This window comes from Symphalangus syndactylus, chromosome 15 (genome assembly GCF_028878055.3).
Source record: "Symphalangus syndactylus isolate Jambi chromosome 15, NHGRI_mSymSyn1-v2.1_pri, whole genome shotgun sequence".
Classification (NCBI taxonomy): Eukaryota; Metazoa; Chordata; class Mammalia; order Primates; family Hylobatidae; genus Symphalangus; species Symphalangus syndactylus.
Genome location: NC_072437.2, coordinates 74,565,972 through 74,587,091, shown reverse-complemented (window position 1 = coordinate 74,587,091; position 21,120 = coordinate 74,565,972). Strand labels below are relative to the sequence as shown.

General features: G+C 39.7%; 1 pseudogene; it reads right to left on the bottom strand.

Annotated features, from left to right (window-relative positions):
* Positions 1-4,797: 4,797 nt before the first annotated feature.
* The window catches only part of LOC129463751 (small ribosomal subunit protein mS31-like), a 60,605-nt pseudogene continuing 44,282 nt past the window's right edge, over positions 4,798-21,120 (bottom strand).

Sequence of the window (21,120 nt, the reverse complement as noted above, 5' to 3'; positions counted from 1 at the left end):
GGAAAGCAATAATAGACAAAATAATAACATAACGATTAGGTATTTAGTTAAAAAAAAGTAAGCCAGGTGCAGTGGCTCATGCCTGTAGTCCCAGCACTTTGGGAGGCCAAGGCAGACAGATCACCTGAGGTCAGGGGTTCAAGACCAGCCTAGCCAACATGGTGAAACCCCCTCTCTACTAAAAATACAAAAATTAGCCAGGCATGGTGGCACACACCTGTAATCCCAGCTACTTGGGAGGCTGAGGCAGAAGAATTGCTTGAACCTGGGAGGCAGAGGTTGCAGTGAGCCAAGATCGCGCCACTGCACTCCAGCCTGGGTGACAGAGCAAGACTCTATCTCAAAAAAAGAAAAAAAAAAGTAGAGGATGGGGCAATAGCTAGCCTGCATCTTCTCTAACCAAGTTGTCAACTGTTTAAGAAATAGACAATAAAGAGTATAGAATATGGAGGCCAAAATGCTACTTTTATTATGAACAAAGCTGATTTGGGAGAATGCAGCTTATCTCTACTTGCAGGCAGATGGCCATTTTAATTCTAAACCCCAGAATTAAACAGGTCTCCCAGCCACTCATAGACAGGTCTCCTGCAGGGAAGGAAAAATTATCAACTGACAAACAGTCTGATTAAATGCTTGTCTTTTATACCTGCTATGGTTTGAATGTGTCTCCTCCAAAACTTAGGTGTTGCTAATGTGATGGTATTAAGAGGTGGGGCCTTTAAAAGGTGATTAGGCCACGAGGGCTCCTATCTTGTGAATGGGATTAGATGCCCTTATAAAAGGGCTTGAAAGAGGGAGTTCATCCCTCTTTTTTCTTCTGCCTTCTGTTATGAGGACACAGCATTCTTCCCCCCCTCCTCAAGGATGCAACAGTCAAGGCGCCATCTTGGAAGCAGAGACTAGACCCTCACCAGATAAATGAACCTGCCAGTGCCTTCATCTTGGACTTCCTAGCATCCAGACCTGTGAAAAAACAAATTCCTGTTCTTTATACATTACCCAGTCTGTGGTATTCTGTTATAGCAGCTCAAAACAGATGAACACAATGCCCTCAACCCACCTCTCTGCCTTAGTACCCATCACATTCTGTAGCAATGAATCTGTAGCCTCTCTCTTTCCTATGAGCATGTTGCCTTCATCCATTCTTCCACTCACTCAACTGGTTTTATTGAGTGCCCATTTGAGGCGTAGCAATAGCTAGGTCTTACAGTCAGGACCTCACAGAAGTGGCAGAAACTGACACAATCCCTACCTTTAAGGAAATCAGCACAGAAAATATCGTAAAGGAGACAGAGTATGGTACTAGACAATAAGAAGGGTGGAGTGACTTAACAAAGCAGGAGGAGAAGGCTTTCTTGGGAAGTCAATTTATGATGACACCTCAAGGTCAAGGAGTACTTCAGTATAATATACTCTGATGTCTAGTAGAGGCATAGCATGTAGCAGAGCTCAGTAAATGCTTAACAAATTAATGAATGAGTGTTGTATGTGAAAACACCTTATATGCAAAGTACCACACAGATGTTAGCCATTGTCATTTAGTTAATATGGAGAGAACTACTTTTATTCCATTCTCTGGAACACTCAAAAAGATATTATAGCATACAACAGAGAAAACTCATTAAGAGTATCTACTCATTTGGACATACCCAGAGTCCTGTCTTCCTAGGAGAGAGCTTGAAGCTATTAGCTGTAGGACTAAATACAGAGAAATTAGAGAACCAATCATCCCATTTCAATGTTTGACCAATCCCATTTTCCTCCATGCAAAAGCAAGAGGTCACAAAATTGATTTTTAAAATAGTGATAAAATGACTTTAAAGATATTGGAAAATGAGAGAAATACATAATAAAGATTAAGTATTCTATTTCACTGATGGAAGGTAATGTTAACTAAATCTGAAAATACAAACGCAGCAAGCTGCCATTCCCAAATTGATATTGGACAGTGAAGAAAGTGGCTCACTCTGTCCATCGTGGCACTGGAGTTCTGAGAAGCATGTGGAAAGAGACACATATTATTTTTGAAGCAAGTGGTATGTATTAATACATTACCTCATTACATCAATTCTAACACTTACAAATCCTGTGAGATGGAAATTATACCCATCATTTATAAAGGAGGAAACAGGCTGATAGATTGTTATGTTGTCATGGCAGGGATTTGAACTGAAGTTTCTGACTCCAAAGCAGAGAAGGGAACAGAAAAAAGCGCAGAAAAATACAGGAAAGCCATTGTAGAACTGTTAACAATTAAGAAGCTGGCAAGCAAAGACACACTCAGAGCATTTCTCTCTGCTTCCTTGCCCTCTGAACTGTTCAATAAATAGTGAAGAATGCAAAGCTAACTGTGGTATTTATTTCAGATCTGCTGTTGCTCTTCAATTTAAAAACAAGACAGGAACATTAAATTTGTCCATTTAAATTGGTAAAGGTAGACCTCTATCAGAAACAGGTGCTTCTTGACTTACGATGGGTTTATTAGGAAGGGAAAATACCGTAAGTCAAGTGTCTTTAATATACTTAACCTACTGAACATCAGAGCTCAGCCTAGCCTACCTTAAACATACGCAGAACACTACATCAGCCTACAGTTGGGCAAAATCATCTAACATAAATCCTATTTTATTATGAAGTGTTGAATAGCTCATGTAATTTATGGGAACAACATCCTGAACATGAAAAACAGAATGGCTGTATGGGGACTTGAAGTATGGTTTCTACTGAATGTGCATCGCCTTTGGAACCATCATAAAGTTGAGAAATTTTAACTCAAAGCATCATAAGCCCCAGACCGCCTGTATATGAAACGCTCCCTTGGGGGCACTATGCCAGATACCATGCCTAAGTGTTTTCTAACTTTCTGCACCACATTCAAAAGGAGCATCTTCATAAAGATGTTACTGAAATCATGGAAAATATTAGTCCTTCCTTTCTTTTGCAGTTAACAGGACTTTTGAAAGAAGCTCTAAACCACAAGCATATTCCAGCAACTGTTTGTTCCTCCAAGTATGAGCTACTTCCTCCTTCTACCACCATCACTCATATTCTAGTTTGAGGAAACATTAAGAAGCACAGTAAATCAGTCTGTTTTCAGGAATTGCTTAGTCCTTGAATTAATGTATTTTATAAAGCAGGTTTGCTTTAGCGCCTTAAGATTTGGTTACTTAGAATAAAATCTTCCTAATTTATAGCCAATTTGCATGCCATGTATAAATGCATGAATTTTAAAAGCACCTTTAGGATTAAGAGAGTTTTGTTATCTGTATTTACATAATTTAAATTTTAACATAGGAATAATGTATTTTTTAATGTATTTTAAGGAATAAAATACATTCCTTAGATCCAAGAATCTAAGGGTAACACCTTCTTTAGAACCAAATGTATAAATGGTCAAACAAAGGATGTTTTTAACAACACGGTGCCAACTGTGGAGGTATCGTCATCTTCCAAAGCTATCTGCAAAAAAGGGACAATGTCATCACTGGCTAGTGAAAATTAGAAAAATTTAAGGAATTCTCAGCAAATGTCTTTTTTAAAATACCAATGGTCATCCCCTAAGAGGGTAAATGCACCTGTCTTTTCTAAAAACAAAGCAAAACCAAAACGAAACTCTATAGAAAGATATTATAAAATCAAGGATTAAATTTAGGTTTATTAATAAATGATTGAGGTTATAAGTAATACTGTCTCCAGGATTTTAATATTTATTTATTTTTTATTTATTTATTTATTTTTATTTTGAGATGGAGTCTCACTCTGTTGCCCAGGCTGGAGTGCAATGATGTGACCTCAGCTCACTGCAACTTCCACCTACCGGGTTCAAGTGATTCTCCTGCCTCAGCCTCCCAAGTAGCTGGGACTACATACAGGTGCCTGCCATCATGCCCAGCTATTTTTTGTATTTTTAGTAGAGACGAGGTTTCGCTATGTTGGCCAGGTTGGTCTCGAACTCCTGGCCTCAAGTGATCTGCCTGCCTTGGCCTCCCAAAGTGCTGGGATTACAGGTGTGAGCCACCATGCCCAGCCTACCTCCAGGATTTTTAATTTCTCAGCAGGGATAATATGACATTAAAAACAAGCTTCTGTTTTATTAATAAGGAGAAGATTTATTCACAACCAGTTTCTGCTTCAAATCACTTCCAAGCATATAACAAATGCCAACCTTAAAACAGGGATTCCCTATTTGATTGTCTCAGTTTATTAGAATATGGATGGTCTTTTCATTCTAGATAATATGCCCTTTGTTTGCTTGTTTTGTGTAGGAATTATCTTGGAATCTGATAATTCTGAGACTCTACTAATGGCTAGGCACTGCATATCTACATTATGTGCCCATTTCCACTCATTCCTTAAAATATTATGAAACACTGTTAAATATAAAATATGTATAATATAATATATAATATGCATAACATATAGTATGATTATAACATAGTCATCATGTAATGAGTATAACATGAAAGCATGAGGAAATGGTCACCTGTGAACCTGCCATCCAACTTGAGGAACAGAATGACAGTACTGTCGAAGCCCCTGTGTGTCCCTCCTCAGTCACCGTGTTATGTTGATCATTCCTGTGCCTTTCTTTATAGTTTTATCACATTTATAGCTAAGAAAGTATATTCAAAATTTGGCTTCTGAATTTTATAAAATACTATTATATTGCATGTATTCTGCTGCAACTTACTTTTTCACTCAGCGTTGTTTCTGAAATTCGTCTATGATGATGTGTACAGCTCTATTTCAATCATTTTCACTTCCATATAGTGTTCCACTGCAAGGATAAACCACAATTTAGTATCAGTTCTCCAGGTCTTGGGCACGTTCTCCCCTGATCTGTACTGTTTCGATCATTTCTGTACTTGCTTCCCAGTCCTTATCTGCAAGAGGTTTTCTTGGGGGGTATGTTCTCCAGGAATAGGATTGATTTTCATAAATTATGTAATAACATATATAAATATATATAATATGTATACACAATTATGTATTCATATACTTGTTTAATATGAATATGAAATAAATGTTATATAATTATATAGAACACATATTATAAATATAATTATGTAATTCCAAAAAGGGGTTGCCAACTTACACTGCCACCAACAGTGTGAAAGTAATACCATCTAACTTTTAATTTTTTGGCCATCTAAGGGGTATGCATCTAAGGGGTACAAATGCTACTTCAATATGGTTTTAATTTGCATTTCCCTGAGCATTCTTTTATATCTTTATTAGCCACTTATATTTTTTCTTCTTTGAAATGTATGAAATGCTATGGCATTTGCCCACTGTTTTGGGGGGTTGTCTTCTACTTGATTTTTTTTTTTTTTTTTTGAGATGGAGTTTTGCTCTTGCCACCCAGGCTGGAGTGCAGTGGCGCGATCTTGGCTCACTGCAACCTCCACTTGCCAGGTTCAAGCTATTCTCCTGCCTCAGCCTCCCAAGTAGCTGGGATTACAGGCACCTGCCACCATGCCCAGCTAAATTTTGATTTTTAGTAGAGACAGGATTTCACCTTGTTGGCCAGGCTGGTCTCAAACTTCTGACCTCAGGTGATCTGCCCACCTCAGCCTCCCAAAGTGCTGGGATTACAGGCGTGAGCCACTGTGCCCAGGCCTTCTATTTGATTTTTAGAAGTTTGTTTGTTTGGGACAGAATCTTTTTTTTTTTTTTTTTTTTTAAGACAGAGTCTCACTCTGTTGCCGAGGCTGGAGTGCAGTGGCACTGTGTTGGCTCACTGCAACCTCCGTCTCCTGGGTTCAAGCAATTCTCCTGCCTCAGCCTTCCGAGTAACTGGGATTACAGGTGCCCACCACCACACCCAGCTAGGTTTTTAATATTTTTAGTAGAGATGGGGTTTCACCATGTTGGCCATGCTGGCCTCGAACTCCTAACCTCAGGTGATCCACCCATCTCGGCCTCCCAAAGTGCTGGAATTACAGGTGTGAGCCACCACACCCGGCCAGACAGAAGCTTTTTAATGTACTATTTTTTCTCTGGGCAAAAGACCTTCAGAAAACATCCATCAGTAAGTAGATTCACAAATGGTACTTTTGGCTACAGAAGTTCTTTATATTTTCTGAATACTAACCATTTAGCGATTATATGTGAATATTTCTCCAAGTTTGATGCTTATCTTTTCACTCTTGGTTTTGCCTTTTTGCTTAAAAGAAGTTCTAAATTTTAACATAGTCAAATTTATTCAGAGATTATGCTTTTGATATCTTAAATCCTTGTCTACACCAGAGCCATAAAGATATTCTCCTATATTTTGCTTCAAACTTTTTTTTTTTTTTTGAGATGGAGTCTCACTCTGTCACCCAGGCTGGGGTGCAGTGGCACCAGCTCGGCTCACTGCAAGCTCCGCCTCCCAGGTTCACACCATTCTCCTGCCTCAGCCTCCTGGGTAGCTGGGACTACAGGCACCCGCTACCACGCCCGGCTAATTTGCTGTATTTTTAGTAGAGACGGGGTTTCACCATGTTAGCCAGGATGGTCTCAGTCTCCTGACCTCGTGATGTACCCGCCTGGGCCTCCCAAAGTGCTGAGATTACAGGTGTGAGCCACTGCGCCCAGCCTTTTTTTTTCCTTTTTTCTTTTTTCTTTATTTTTTGAGATGGGAGTCTCCCTCTGTTGCCCAGGATGGAGTGCAGTGGCGCAATCTTGGCTCACTGCAACCTCCACCTCCCAGGTTCAAGTGATTTTCCTGCCTCAGCCTCCCAAATAACTGGGATTACAGGTGTGCGCCACCACACCTGGCTAATTTTTTGTATTTTTAGTGGAGACAGGGTTTCAGCATGTTGGCTAAGCTGGTCTTGAACTCCTGACCTCAAGTGATCTGCCCACCTCGACCTCCCAAAGTGCTGGGATTATAGGTATGAGCCAATGCACCCAGCCTGCTTCAAACATTTTAAATTTTGTCATTTAAATCATAAATCCAACAGAATTGGATTTTTTGTATGTATGGTACGAAGCAGAGAATTTATAAAGAAATGATGGAAGCTGAGATGTCAAGGTCAAGGGGCCATGTCTGGTGAGAGACTTCTTACTGGTAGGGACTCTCTACAGAGTTCTGAAGTGGCTGAGCATGCTCAGGTGCTATGCTAGATTCTCCCTCTTATAAAGCCACAAGTGCCCTCCCATGATAGCCCATTAATCCATTAATCCACGTGTGGATTAATCCATTGAGGGCAGAGCACTCATGATCCAATGAACTCTTAAATGCCCCACCTCTCAATACTGCCACATTGGGGATTAAGGGTCAACATGAGTTTTGGAGGGGACATTCAAACTTGATATGGTTTGGCTGTGTCCCCATCCAAATCTCACCTTTGAGTTGTAGCTCCCATAATCCCCACATGAAGTGGGAGGGACCTGATGGGAGGTAACTGAATCATGGGGGTGGGTTTTTCCCATGCTATTCTTGTGATAGTGAGTAAGTCTTATGAGATCTGATGGTTTTATAAAGGGCAGTTCCCCTGCACACGCTCTCTTGCCTGCCACTGTGTAAGATGTGCCTTTGCTTCTCCTTTGCTTTCTGATTGTGAGGCCTCCCCAGCCATGTGGAACTGTGAGCCCATTAAACCTCTTTTTCTTTATAAATTACCCAGTCTTGGGTATTTCTTCATAGCAGTATGAAAATGGACTAATACAAAACCATAGCACTGACTTTATCACGTGTCAAATTTCCATATACTAATGTTCTATTTCTGTGCTCTCTATTCTGTTCCATCAGTCCATTTAACTATCTGTGTGTATCATGTCTAATTATTATAGCTTTATAATAAATCTTGATAGCTTCCAAATTAGGAAAACTCCTTCACTTTGTCCTCTTTTTCAAGAGTATTTTGGCTCTTCTTGGTTCTTTGCTTCTCCCTATGATGATTTTACAATACATTTATGAAGTTCCATGACAAACCCTATTGGGGCCAGGCATGGTGGCTCACGCCTGTAATCCCAGCAGTTTGGGAAGCCGAAGTGGGTGAATCATCTGAGGTCAGGAGTTCAAGACCAGCCTGACCAACATGCTGAAACCCCACCTCTACTAAAAGTGCAAAATTAGCCGGGTGTGGTGGCAAGTACCTGTAATCCCAGCTACTCGGGAGGCTGAGGCAGCAGAATCGCTTGAACCCAGGAGATGGAGGTTGCAGTGAGCTGAGCTTGTGCCATTGCACTACAGCCTGAGCAGCAAGAGCAAAACACCATCTCAAAAAATAAAATAAAATAAATCCTATTGGAATTTTGTATGAAACTGCATTAGATCTAGAGATTAATATGGAAAGAATTAACATCTTCATGATATTGAGCCTCTTTATTCTAGAACTTACCTACCCAATTAAATCTCTTTGTTATTATTATTATGTTTTTTTTTTTTGAGACAAAGTCTAGCTCTGTCACCCAGGCTGCAGTGCAGTGGCATAATCTCAGCTCATTGCAACCTCAACCTCCCAGGTTCAAGCGATCCTCCCACCCCGGCCTCTCAAGTAGCTGTGACTACAGGCGTGTGTCATCACACCCAACTAACTTTTGTATTTTTAGTAGAGGTGGGGTTTCGCCATGTTGGGCAGTCTGGTCTTGAACTCCTGACCTCAGGTGATCTGTCGGCTTCAGCTTTCCAAAGTGCTGGGATTACAGTCATGAGCCACTGCGCCCAGCCTATATCTCTTTATTATTTTTATTACTAATCTGTGTTTCATTAAAGTTTTAAAACATCTTACTCAAAATCTTCTTGCATATATTTTATTAAGATTTTATTTATTTATATTTTTAATGCTATTGTAAATGTTAACTTTTTATAAATTATATTTTTACATGTTTTTTGCTAGCACATAGAAATGCAACTGTAAAAGTGCCAAATAAATTCTGTTAATTCTTATGATTTAGCCATAGATTCTTTTGTTTTCTATGTAATCTAGTCCCTAATAACAGGTTTGTTTCTTTCTTCCTTTATTAGCTATCTACTGGTGCATAATGAATAACTTCACACTTAGTGGCTTAAAACATGCACTTATTTTCTCACAGTTTCTGAGAGTCTCCTGCTCAGGGTCTCACAAGGCTGTAATCAAGGTGACAGTCAGACTGTGGTCCTTTTTAAAACTTAGCGTCCTCTTCTAAGCTCAGGTGGTTGTTGGCAGGATTCAGTTATCTGAAGCCGTAAGATGGAGGTCCCTGCCTTGTTCTGGCTGTCAGCTGGGGGTTTTCCATCAGCTCCTAGTGGTCCCCAAGGTTTCTTGCCAGGTGGCTCATTCACAGGCCTTCTTACAACATGAAAGTGCACTCTAGTCCGCTAACAAGCAGTCTTCTATAACATAACATAATCACAAGAGTAACTATTCTATTACTTTTGCCATATAACATGAACCAATCAAAGGAGTGACCACCCCCATCACCTTAGCCATATTCTGTTGTTGGAGGCAAGTCTCAGGTCTCATCCACACTCAAAGAGAGGTTGTGATTTACTTGGAGTTACTATAGAGTGGATTTCCAATCCTAATCACTTTTTTTATTGCTATACCGCATAGGCTAGGCCCCCAGTACAATGCTGAAATCATGATAGTGATTATCCTGCTCTTATTTATAATCTTAAAGGAAATCATTTAGTAATTCAGCATAAAGTAAGATATTTGCTGTAGGCTGTTTGTAAATGCCACTTATCAGGTTTAAAAAGTTCTCTTCCACTCCAAGTTTTCTAAGATTTATTTTTTAAAAAAATATAAATGGCTGCCAAGGTTTACCAAGCTTTTTTTTCTGCATCTTTTGAGATAATGTGTGATCTTTTTCCTCCACTGTTAAATTGCCCTGACATTGTGGAACAAACTCAACTTGATAATGATTTCCAGTCATTGCTGAATTTGCTTTACTATCTTGCTTTGGATTTTTCAAATTTGTCTCCATGATTGAGATTAATTGGTGAGTGCTTCCTCTTTTTCTATGTTTTGGAATAATTTATATAAGATTGGAATTATTTTTTTCCTGAATGTTCAGTTGAACATTCATGAAAACTTCTCTGAGTTTAGGGTTTGTTTTCTGGGAAGATTTTAAAATACCAATTTCTTTAATGATTATTCAGTTTTTCCTTAAAATCATTTTGATAACATAGTTTTGAGTAATTTGCCCATGAAATTTTCAAATTTGTAGCCATGAAATTGTTCATAATAGCTTCTTTAAAAATAAATCTCTTAATCTTTACAACATCAATAGTTATTCACATTTCAAATATTTTTTTAGATACGGGTCTTTCTCTGTCACTCAGGATGGAGTACAGTGGCACGATCATAGCTCACTGCAGCCTCCAATTCCTGGGCTTAGGCAATCCTTCCATTTCCCTCCAAAGTTACTGGGATTACAGACATGAGCAACCCTCACAGTTTCTGAGAGTCTCCTGCTCAGGGTCTCACAAGGCTGTAATCAAGATGACAGCCATACTGTGGTCCTTTTCAAAACTTAGCTTTTTTAAAAAATAAATCTGGACAGAAATTTATTAGTTTTTTTAAATGAATTAGTGTTTGACTTTATGGATCCTATTATACTATTTCTATTAATTTCTGCCTTTACCTCAGACATTTCATTCTATTTCTCTTTAAGATTTACTCTTATTAAATCTCCTAATCACCCCATCTCAGTTTTCTCTGTTTATATTGTGTAAATATTCCATCTCTAATGTGAAGCTAGTAGGATGTTCCTTTTTGGGGGGTAATGGGGGTTCATCTTGGCCTCATAAAAGTGTAAAAATCAAAAGCAAATAAGCATATATTTCATGTAGGCCAGGCATGGTGGCTCATGCCTGTAATCCCAACACTTTGGGGGGCTGAGCAGGAGAATAGTTTGAGCCCAGGAGTTCAAGACCAGCCTGGGCAACATGGTGAGACCCTGTCTCTACAAATAAAAACATTAGCTAGGCATAGTGGTGTGAGCCTGTGGTCCCAGCTACATGGGAGGCTGTGGTGGGAGGATCACTTGAGCCCAGGAGGTCAAGGCAGCAGTGAGCTACATGCCACTGTACTCTAGTCTGGGCAAGACTCTGTCTCAAAAAAAAAAAAAAACAAAGAAAAAACACTTGTTGCTTTTCTCATATCTTAGGATTATAAATTTACTTCATTGATTTTCAGTCTTTCATTCTTTTTCTTTTTTTTTTAAATTAAGACAGAGTCTTGCTCTGTCACCCAGGCTGGAGTGCAGTGGCACGATCTCAGCTCACTGCAACCTCCACCTTCTGGGTTCCAGCGATTGCCCCACCTCCCAAGTAGCTGGGACTATAGGAGTGTGCCATCACGCCTGGCTAATTTTTGTAATTTTTAGTAGAGACAAGGTTTCACCACATTGGCCAGGCTAGTCTCAAACTCCCGATCTCAGGTGATCTGCCTGCCTCAGCCTCCCAAAGTGCTGGGATTACAGGCATGAACCACCACACCCAGCCTCTTTTTTTTTTTTTTTTCTTGAGAGAAAGTTTCACTCTTGTCTTCTAGGCTCACTGCCCACGCAGTGGGCCATCTAGGCTCACTGCAACCTCTGCACCTGGGTTCAAGTGATCTCCTGCCTCAGGCCACCGTGTAGCTGGGACTATAAGTACCTGCCAGCACTCTGGCTAATTTTTGTATTTTTAGTAGAGACAGGGTTTCACCATGTTGGTCAGGCTGGTCTCGAACTCCTGACCTCAGGTAATCCACCTGCCTCAGCCTCCCAAAGCGCTGGGATTACAGGCATAAGCCACCACGCTCAGCCACTAATGAATATTTCCACAAATAATCGCAACCATCAAGAATACTATACAAATTATATTTTTAAATATATAAATGAAACAAGATGGAATTGTGAAAAACGTTCAGGCAGCTCACAAGAAGCCAAGAGGCCAGGCGCCATGGCTCACACCTATAATCCCAGCACTTTGGGAGGCTGAGACAGGAGGATTGCTTGAGCCCAGGAGTTCAAGACCAGACCGGGCAATATGGCGAAACCCTGTCTCTACAAAATATACAACATTTAGCTAGATGTGATGGCAATGCCCGTAGGCCCGGCTACTTGAAAGGCTGAGGTGGGAGGATCACCTGAGCCTGGGAGATCGAAGCTGTAGTGAGTTGTGATCACACCACTGCACTCCAGCCTGGGTGAAGAGTAAGAACCTGTCTCAAAAAAAAAAAAAAAAAAAAAGCCAAGAAAAGACAGAGAAATGAGAAGCAGAGAAGATGAACAGAAAATAATATTTTAAATGTAAATAATCTAAGTATACCAATTAAAAGACAGAGATTGGCACAGTGGATATAAAAACATGAAACAACTATGTGCTGTTCATAAGAAATTCACCTTAAACACAACACAGGTAGATTGAAAGTGAAAAGGATGGTTAATGTTATCTTGGTAACATTATATTTCTTTCAAAAGTATAATTGGCTATATGAATATAAGATAACATAGATCAACAGTCTTTTTAACTTAGAATGCTCCAGGAGGGAAGAATGAATAGATCCTTCTTGAATGAATCAATGAATGAATGACAGCCAAGTGGTACTGGCACATATAATGCAAAGGAAAAAAAGAGAGCAATAAAGAGGGTATACTATATACAAAATTAAGTTCTAGATGGATTAAATAGAAAAAAGGCTATGGAGCTATGTACAAATTAAATCTCTACTCATTAAAAACATTCTAAACATTCTAAGTTATCATATTAAAAGATAAGCAGCCAGGCCAGGCACGGTGGCTCATGCCTGTAATTCCAGCAATTTGGGAGGCCAAGGAAGATAGACTGCTTGAGCCCAGGAGTTCAAGACTAGCCTGGGGAACCTGACGAAACCCCATCTCTACCAAATATGCAAAAAAATTAATCGGGCATGGTGGCACACGCCTGTCACCCCAGCTATCATACTTAAGAGGCTGAGGTGACAGGATCATTTAAGCCTGGACTTCAAGGCTGTGGTGAACTGTGATTGTGCTACTGAAGTCCAGCCCAGGTGATAGAGTGAGACTCTGTCTCAAAAACAAAAAGCAAAACACACACATGCACACACACACAAACACACACACACACACACACGATAGGCAGCAAGGACTTAAACTGTGGCAAATTGAATCCATGCTTAAATCTCTGCTCCCTTGTAACACCCACCAAATGGCCAGAAAAGAGGAAAAAGTACAAAAGCACAAAGATGAAAAGAAAAAGAACAGACAAGAGATGGGAGTAAAACTGTAAAAGCTGAAAAGTGCACAAATGAGTAGTAACTGACTTAGCAGAGGAGAAGATACTAAAACTATCTGTAAAAGGGGAAGACAAGAAGCAAAAAGGCTTCAAAAAGTCTTAAGAATAGAGGAATCAGGTACCATTGAAGTTATGAGTGGAGATAAGGAACAAAAAAACAGGAGGATTAATTGAAAATAGGTTTAGGGAACAGTTACATCTCCCGTGTCCCACCTCCCACATGTACCTCTAGATGTGTATCCTCCTCCATTCCTGAAGAAGATGGGCAGTTTGCTTTTGGAGAAATTAAAATGGAAAGAGGAAATAAGTTGTTGGATTTATAAGAGGAGAATTAAGTGAAAGTCTGTATGCTGAATGGTGAGACAGCCCCCTCACCCCAATCCTTTTCCCCCACCCAGTTCCGAGCACGCAGCCAACGCCTATAGCCTCAAGTCAGGTGGCTGGAAGAGCTCTCATTGGAGAAACTCTTGAGAAAAATTATAAATAGGGAGTTACAGACGTCCCTACATGAAGAGATTCCTTCCCGATTCCTCTTAAATGAAGCCACCGGTTAACTAGTCCCGTCCATTCATGCATCTAACAAACAGCTTTTCATGGCCTTCCTCTCAAGTATAAATAAACATTCAAAGAACAGTAGACATTTTAAGAAAGTGTCTAACACAAGTGACAGACTCCTTGGCAGGAACTCATACCTATCTTTCAAAATCCACTCTTGCTTTTTATCTTGGTAAATGAATTAAAAATCTGTCCATGGGCAGGGGATGGTGGCTCATGCCTGTTATCTCAGCACTTTGGGAGGCTGAGGCAGGAGGATAGTTTGAAGCCAGGAGTTTAAGATCAGCCTGAGCATCAAAGTGAGACCCCATCTCTACAGAACATTTAAAATGTAGCAAGGTGTTGTGGCATGCACCTGTAGCCTTAGTACCCAGAAGGCTGGGGGCAGGAGGATCAATCACTTGAGCCCAGGAGTTTGAGGCTGCAATAAGCTGTGATCACACCACTGCACTCCAGCCTGGAAGACAGAGTGACACCACACCTCTTAAAAGAAAAGAAAAAAAACCTGTGCACGGCTGTTCAGCAACATTACATTTCCCAGCCCCTACTGGGTTAGGCATGGGCATATGTTTAAATTATCACCAGCAGAACCTAAACAGAGGTGATGTGTGACATTTACAGCCCAGAGCCTTCAAGAGAGTGAAACTGGGCCAGGCACAGTAGCTCATGCCTGTAATCCCAACACTTTGGGGAAAAAAAAAAAAATACTAAAAAGAAGAACAACAACAAAGCATTTAGTTAGTTAGTTTTTTGGGGTTTTTTTTCTTTTTTTTTTTTTCTTTTTTTTTTTTTTTTTTTTTTGAGAGGGAGTTTCACTCTCGTTGCCCAGGCTGGAGTGCAATAGCACAATCTCGGCTCACTGCAACCTCTGCCTCCTGAGTTCAAGCAATTATCCTGCCTCAGCCTCCCAGCTAGCTGGGATTACAGGCATGCACCACCACACCTGGCTAATTTTTGTATTTTTAGTAGAGATGGAGTTTCGACATGTTGGCCAGGCTGGTCTTGAGCTCCTGACCTCAGGTGATCCACCCGCCTCAGCCTCCCAAAGTGCTGGGACTACAGGCATGAACCACCACACCCAGCCCAACGAAGCATGTGGAAGTTAAAAATATCGCATCAGAAACAAAAAACCCAATGGAGAGGTTCTAAGATGATAGTTAAGGAATGTCCCCAGAGCATAGAACAATAGGAGAAAAAGAAAAAAAATGGGAGGCTGAAATTATCAAATAAAACAAGAAAATTTAGCCAGAATCGAAAAATGAAGTTACTTAAAATTACCTAATAATGCCTAGAACAATGATTGTAAACAAATAAAATCCCTTACCAAGGATAGCCCTCCTTAAACTTATTAATATTATGAAGAGAAGATGCTAAAAGTTACCAAAAAAAAAAAAAAAGAAGAGAGATCACATACAATGAATCTAGGATAAGAATGGAAAAAAACGGCAAAATGGCAAAAGCATTCTCAACAACATAAGACAGTGGAGTAGCCAGGAACATGGCTCACGCCTGTAATCCCAACACTCTGGGAGGCTGAGGCGGGTGGATTGCTTGAGTCCAGGAGTTCAAGACCAGCCTGGGCAACATAGAGAAATCCTATCCCTAATAAAAATGTAAAAAATTAGCCAGGCATGGTGGCGAGCACCTGTACGGGAGGCCGAGGTGGGAGAATCACATGAGCCTGGGAGGTCGAGGCTGCAGTGAGCCGAGAACACACCACCGCACTCCAGCCTGGACAACCAGAGTGAGACTCTGTCTCAAAAAAACAAAAATGGCCAAGCACAGTGGTTCACGTCTGTAACTCCAGCTACTTGGAAGGATGAGGCAGGAGAATCACCTGAACCCGAGAGGTGGGTGTTGCAGTGAGCTGAGATCGCGCCACTGCACTCCAGCCTGGGTGACAGGGCAAGAAAGACAATGGAGCAAAGGCTTCATGTGAAATAAAACTATTTCCAATCTTGAATTTTATCCTCAAGTAAACCATTAAAAAAGTAACAAGACAGAGGAAAGATGTTTTTATAGACAAGGATCTCACAGCATGTGCTCCAACAAAATGAGATAGAGAAGAAAATATGTGGTCCAAAAAGAAAGGGTATCCAACATAGAAGAGAAAGAAGTCCCAGGAGGAGGGCAAAATGATAGGAAGAGAGTTGTGCCAGAAAACCTAGGTATAGGTGACAGCTACAGACAGAGAGCTCCTGGTACCCATGGACAAAAAACGAATTAACAGGTAATCCAATATTTTTGTGTATGTGAATTTGAGAGGCTGTGTGAAATGTAGGAAAAACAAATAGGAAAAAAAATAAAGCAATCGTTAACTTTGGGTGGGAACAGGGGAACAGGAAAGAAAATATACTCAGCCAGGTGCAGTGGCTCACGCCTGTAATCCCAGCATTTTGGGAGGCCAAGGTGGGTGGATCACAAGGTCAAGAGTTCGAGACCAGCCTGGCCAAGATGGTAAAACCCCATCTCTACTAAAAATACAAAAATTAGCTGGGCATAGTGGTGGGCACCTATAATCCCAGCTACTTAGGAGGCTGAGGCAGGAGAGTTGCTTGAACCCAGGAAGCGGAGGTTGCAGTGAGCCAAGATCATGCCACTACACTCTAGCCTGGGTGACAGAGCAGACTCCATCTCAAACAAAGAAAAGAAAAGAAAGAAAAAAGAATATATACTCATAGAATATTTTTTGTCTTACCATTAAACAATTTTCCAGGCTGGGCACACTGGCTCTCACACCTGTAATCCCAGCACTTTGGGAGGCCAAGGTGAGAAGATCACTTGAGCCCAGGACTTTGAGGCCAGCCTGGGCAACATAGTGAGACCTCGTCTCAAAAAAAAAAAAGTGCCTGTGGTCCTCCTTACTAGAAAGGATGACATGGGAAGATCACTTGAGCCCAGGAATTCAAGGCTGCAGTGAGCCATGATCCTGCCACTGCACTCCAGCCTAGGTGACAGAGTGAGACTCTGTCTCAAAAAACACCAAAAAACAAAACAAAAAAACACCCACACATTTGTCCATAGTCATATTAGTATAAACAATGAATACAGGTCTAACAAAAAATCGTGATGTATCTATATTGGAAGGATGAGGAGAGGATATATACACTACATGATATCTAAAATAGATAGAAGCATATAATTTAGAAATATAAAAAGTAAAATATATCTAAAAGATTAAAAGATGTTGGCTCTGAGAACAGGCCTAATAGGTGATAAAAAGAACTGCTTCATAAGCCTTGTGCTTTATATTATCACCTTTTATATTAAACCAAATGCTTACTATGATTTTTAAAGTCAAATTATTTTAAAAGAAGGCAAAGAGACAGACTGGGAAACATATTTCCAACACATGTAAGAGTTTAAGAATTAAAGTCCATAATATATTGAGTTCCTACAAACACAATTAACAAAGATCCCAACAGAAACAGTCAAAGGATGTAAAAAGATAAGTCACAGAGGAAGTACAAATAGCCAATAAACACATGAAAAGACGGCCGGGCGCGGTGGCTCACGCTTGTAATCCCAGCACTTTGGGAGGCCAAGGCGGGCGGATCACGAGGTCAGGAGATCGAGACCACGGTGAAACCCCGTCTCTACTAAAAATACAAAAAAATTAGCCAGGCGTGGTGGCAGGCGCCTGTAGTTCCAGCTACTCGGAGAGGCTGAGGCAGGAGAATGGCGTGAACCGGGAGGTGGAGCTTGCAGTGAGCCGACATGGCACCACTGCACTCCGGTCTGGGCGAAAGAGCGAGACCCGGTCTCAAAAAAAAAACAAACAAAAAAACATATGAAAAGACGTGTAATCTGGTTATCAATCGGCGAAATGCAAATGAAAACACCACTGATATCAGTTTTTATCCAGAACATTGAAAGATTAACAATATCCAGTACTAGTTAGACTGTGGAAAAATAGGATTTGTACATAATTGGTTGGAGTGGGTCAACTGGCTACCATTTCAGAAGAGAATTTTTAAGTATTTATGGCAATTTAAAATACACCTATTCTTTGACCCTTCTAGGAATTGAAACTATTCAAACATGTACACAAGAACATGTGTAAAAGGATCTACTATAGCTCCATTATTCAAAAGGAAAATGGTAACAGAAATTATGGTCTGCGTTCATAACAATGGGACATACAGAACTATAAAATGAATAAGGTCTATCTCTATGTACTGACAAGGAAATGCTTTCAGGACATACTGCTAAGTTATAAATATACATATATATATATATGCACACTGCAGGACAATATATGTATAGTATGGTCCCATACAAGTCAAATAAAACAGCAGATAAATGTGTAACTGCCATTTAATGTGGATTGAGAGAACATATATCAAACTATCGACAATGGTTATTTCAGAAAAAAAGAAGAGAAATGAGGGGTAAAATATAATATTCTTTTACACCATTTGACTTTTTTGCAAGTAAACTTTCATTATTATTTATGTAATTTAAAATATGTTTAATAAACCAAAGAAGCACAATACAGTAAAGAAAACATAAGAGATAGTGAAACATTAAACATAAGAAGGAAATTCTATATGATGCACAATCAAATAAGGTGACAGGTTAATTGTGTCTAATTCTGCTTTAAATATTGAATACACTTTTAAAATATGGTACAACAAATAAAGGGTGAATTGCAGTTAATAGCAATGACCAATTCTTTTTGAGAAGGGCATAGTAGAGCAGTGAACCAAATTCAGTCATTTTCACTTTGAATTGTTGTTTCCACTTCTATGTATTATCAAAACTATTATTTCTTTTTCTGTCAGTACTTTAAGGCTCTTGTTCACCGGCCATAATCTCATCTAAAACAACAAACAGATCCTGCTACCTTTCAGTTAGCACATACCTAATAATCTTTACACTTCCCCTAATTTTCTCCACACTATACTTGCCCAAATAACAGAGCCCTTCTTTAGGGTTTTATGGTAATTTGAACTTATCTCACTGTTCTTCTTGGCTCATATTATAGCATATATTCCAAATACCATAGAGGACATGTAAGAAGTGAAAAGGTTTAAACCAACTAAAGAATAGAAACAAAGGTGTGATTAACATCCATCCTGACCTTCTTTTGCCACTGAAGCCTCTAAATTGAGAGTTACTCTAGGAAAGCGTATCGAAAATAGCCTTAGACTAACCATATGCAGAAGACTGAAATTGGATCCCCACCTTTGACCATATACAAAAATCAACTCGAGATGGATTAAAGGCTTAAATGTGAAACCTAAAACTATAAGAACCCTACAAGAAGATCTAGGAAATACCATTCTAGACAACAGCCCAGGCAAGGACTTCATGACAAAGTCAAAAAGCAACTGTAGGCCAGGTGCGGTGACTTACTCCTGTAATCCCAGCACTTTGGGAGGCCAAGGCAGGCAAATCACCTGAGATCAGGAGTTCAAGACCAGCCTGGCCAACATGGCAAAACCCCGTCTATATGAAAAATACAAAAAAATTAGCTGGGCATGGGGCGGGCACCTGTATCCCAGCTACTTGGGAGGCTGAGGCAGGAGAATCACTTAAGCCCGGGAGGCAGAGGTTGCAGTGAGCTGAGATCGCCCCACTGCACTCCCCTCCACAAAAAGAGCGAAAACTCTGTCTCAAAATAAAAAAGCAACTGTAACAAAAATAAAAATTGACAAATGCGATCTAATAAAACTAATGAGCTTCTGCACAACAAAAGAAATTTCAATAAAGATAACCTACAGAATGAGAGAAAATATCTGCAAACTATGCAACCAACAAAGGTCTAATATCCAGAATCTATAACTCAAAACAACTGAAGAAGCAAAAAACAATCAACCCTATTAAAAAATGGGCAAAGGACATGAACAGACACTTCTCAAAAAAAGACATACACATGGTCAGCAAACATATGAAAAATGCTCAATGTCATGAATCATCCAGGAAATGCAAATCAAAACCACAACAAGATACCACTGCACACCAGTCTGAATGACTATTACTAAAAAATCGAAAACAGATGCTGGTGAGGTTGCAGAGGAAGGGGAATGCTTATACACTGTTGGTGGAAATGTAAATTAGTTCAGCCACTGTGGAAAGCAGTCTGGAGATTTCTCAAAGAACTTAAAACAGGACTACCATTCGACCCAGCAACCCCATTACTGGGTATATGCCCAAATGAATATAAATTATTCTATCATAAAGATACATACATATGTATGTTCATTGCGGCACTATTCACAATAAGAAAGACATGGAATCAATCTAGGTGCCCATGAATGGTAGATTGGATAAGGAAAATGGGGTACATATACACCATGGAATACTATGCAGCTACAAAAATAATGAGATCATGGCCTTTGCTGCAACATGGATGGAGCTGGAGGCCATTATCCTAAGTGAATTAATGCAGAAACAGAAAACCAAATACTGCATGTCCTCACTTATAAGTGGGAGCTAAACACGGAGTACATACAGACACAAAGAAAGGAACAACAGGCACTGGGGCCTATTTGAGGGTGGAGGGTGGGAGGAGAATGAATATTGGGAAACTACCCATCAGGTATTATGCTGATTACCTAGGTGACGAAATTATCTGTACACCAAACCCCCATGACACTCAAGTTATCCATGTAACAAACTTGCACATGTACCCCTGAACCTAAAAGTTGGAAATAAAAAAAATAGGAAGAAAACAAAAATTAGAGACACAAATAAATGAGAGTTTTAAAAAGAAGACATAAATTAAAAAGTGAAAATTTAGCTATTTAGAAATTAAATTTTCTCAGAAACCAGGTCAAATTTAAGATAAATTCCATTGGAGTTTGATCACTCATGATTTTGATACTCTTAAGTGTTTCACTGCTGATGACAATATACCACGAGTTCGTGCTTTCCTAGCACCCTGTTTGGTGGTTCCCAGATAATACATACTATCCTTGTTAATATTCTAAGATTTAAAATGTTACACTATAAAGTAAAATTTTGAAAAATAAAATGTTACTGTATACAACAGAAAATAGTTACAGAAGCAAACCCCCTCACAATGTTGTTGCTGTAGAAACAGGGATGATGATGGTGATGATGCTTTACTGGTTAACGTCACTTACTCCTCACACCAATCTCATATAATAAGTCCTATTATTATTATTCCCATCATTTTAGAGATGAAGGAAGTGAGGCTTGGAGAGATCAATTCTGTAACTCACTCAGGATCTTGAACTTCTAACCACTATGCTTCACTGACTCTCCTGAATAAAGTCACATTATTATACCTCAATACTGTTTTTTTTTTCTTTCTTCCTTTTTTATTTATTTATTTATTTTTTCTTGAGACAGAGTTTCACTCTGTCGCCCTGGCTAGAGTGCAGTGGCGCAATTTTGGCTGC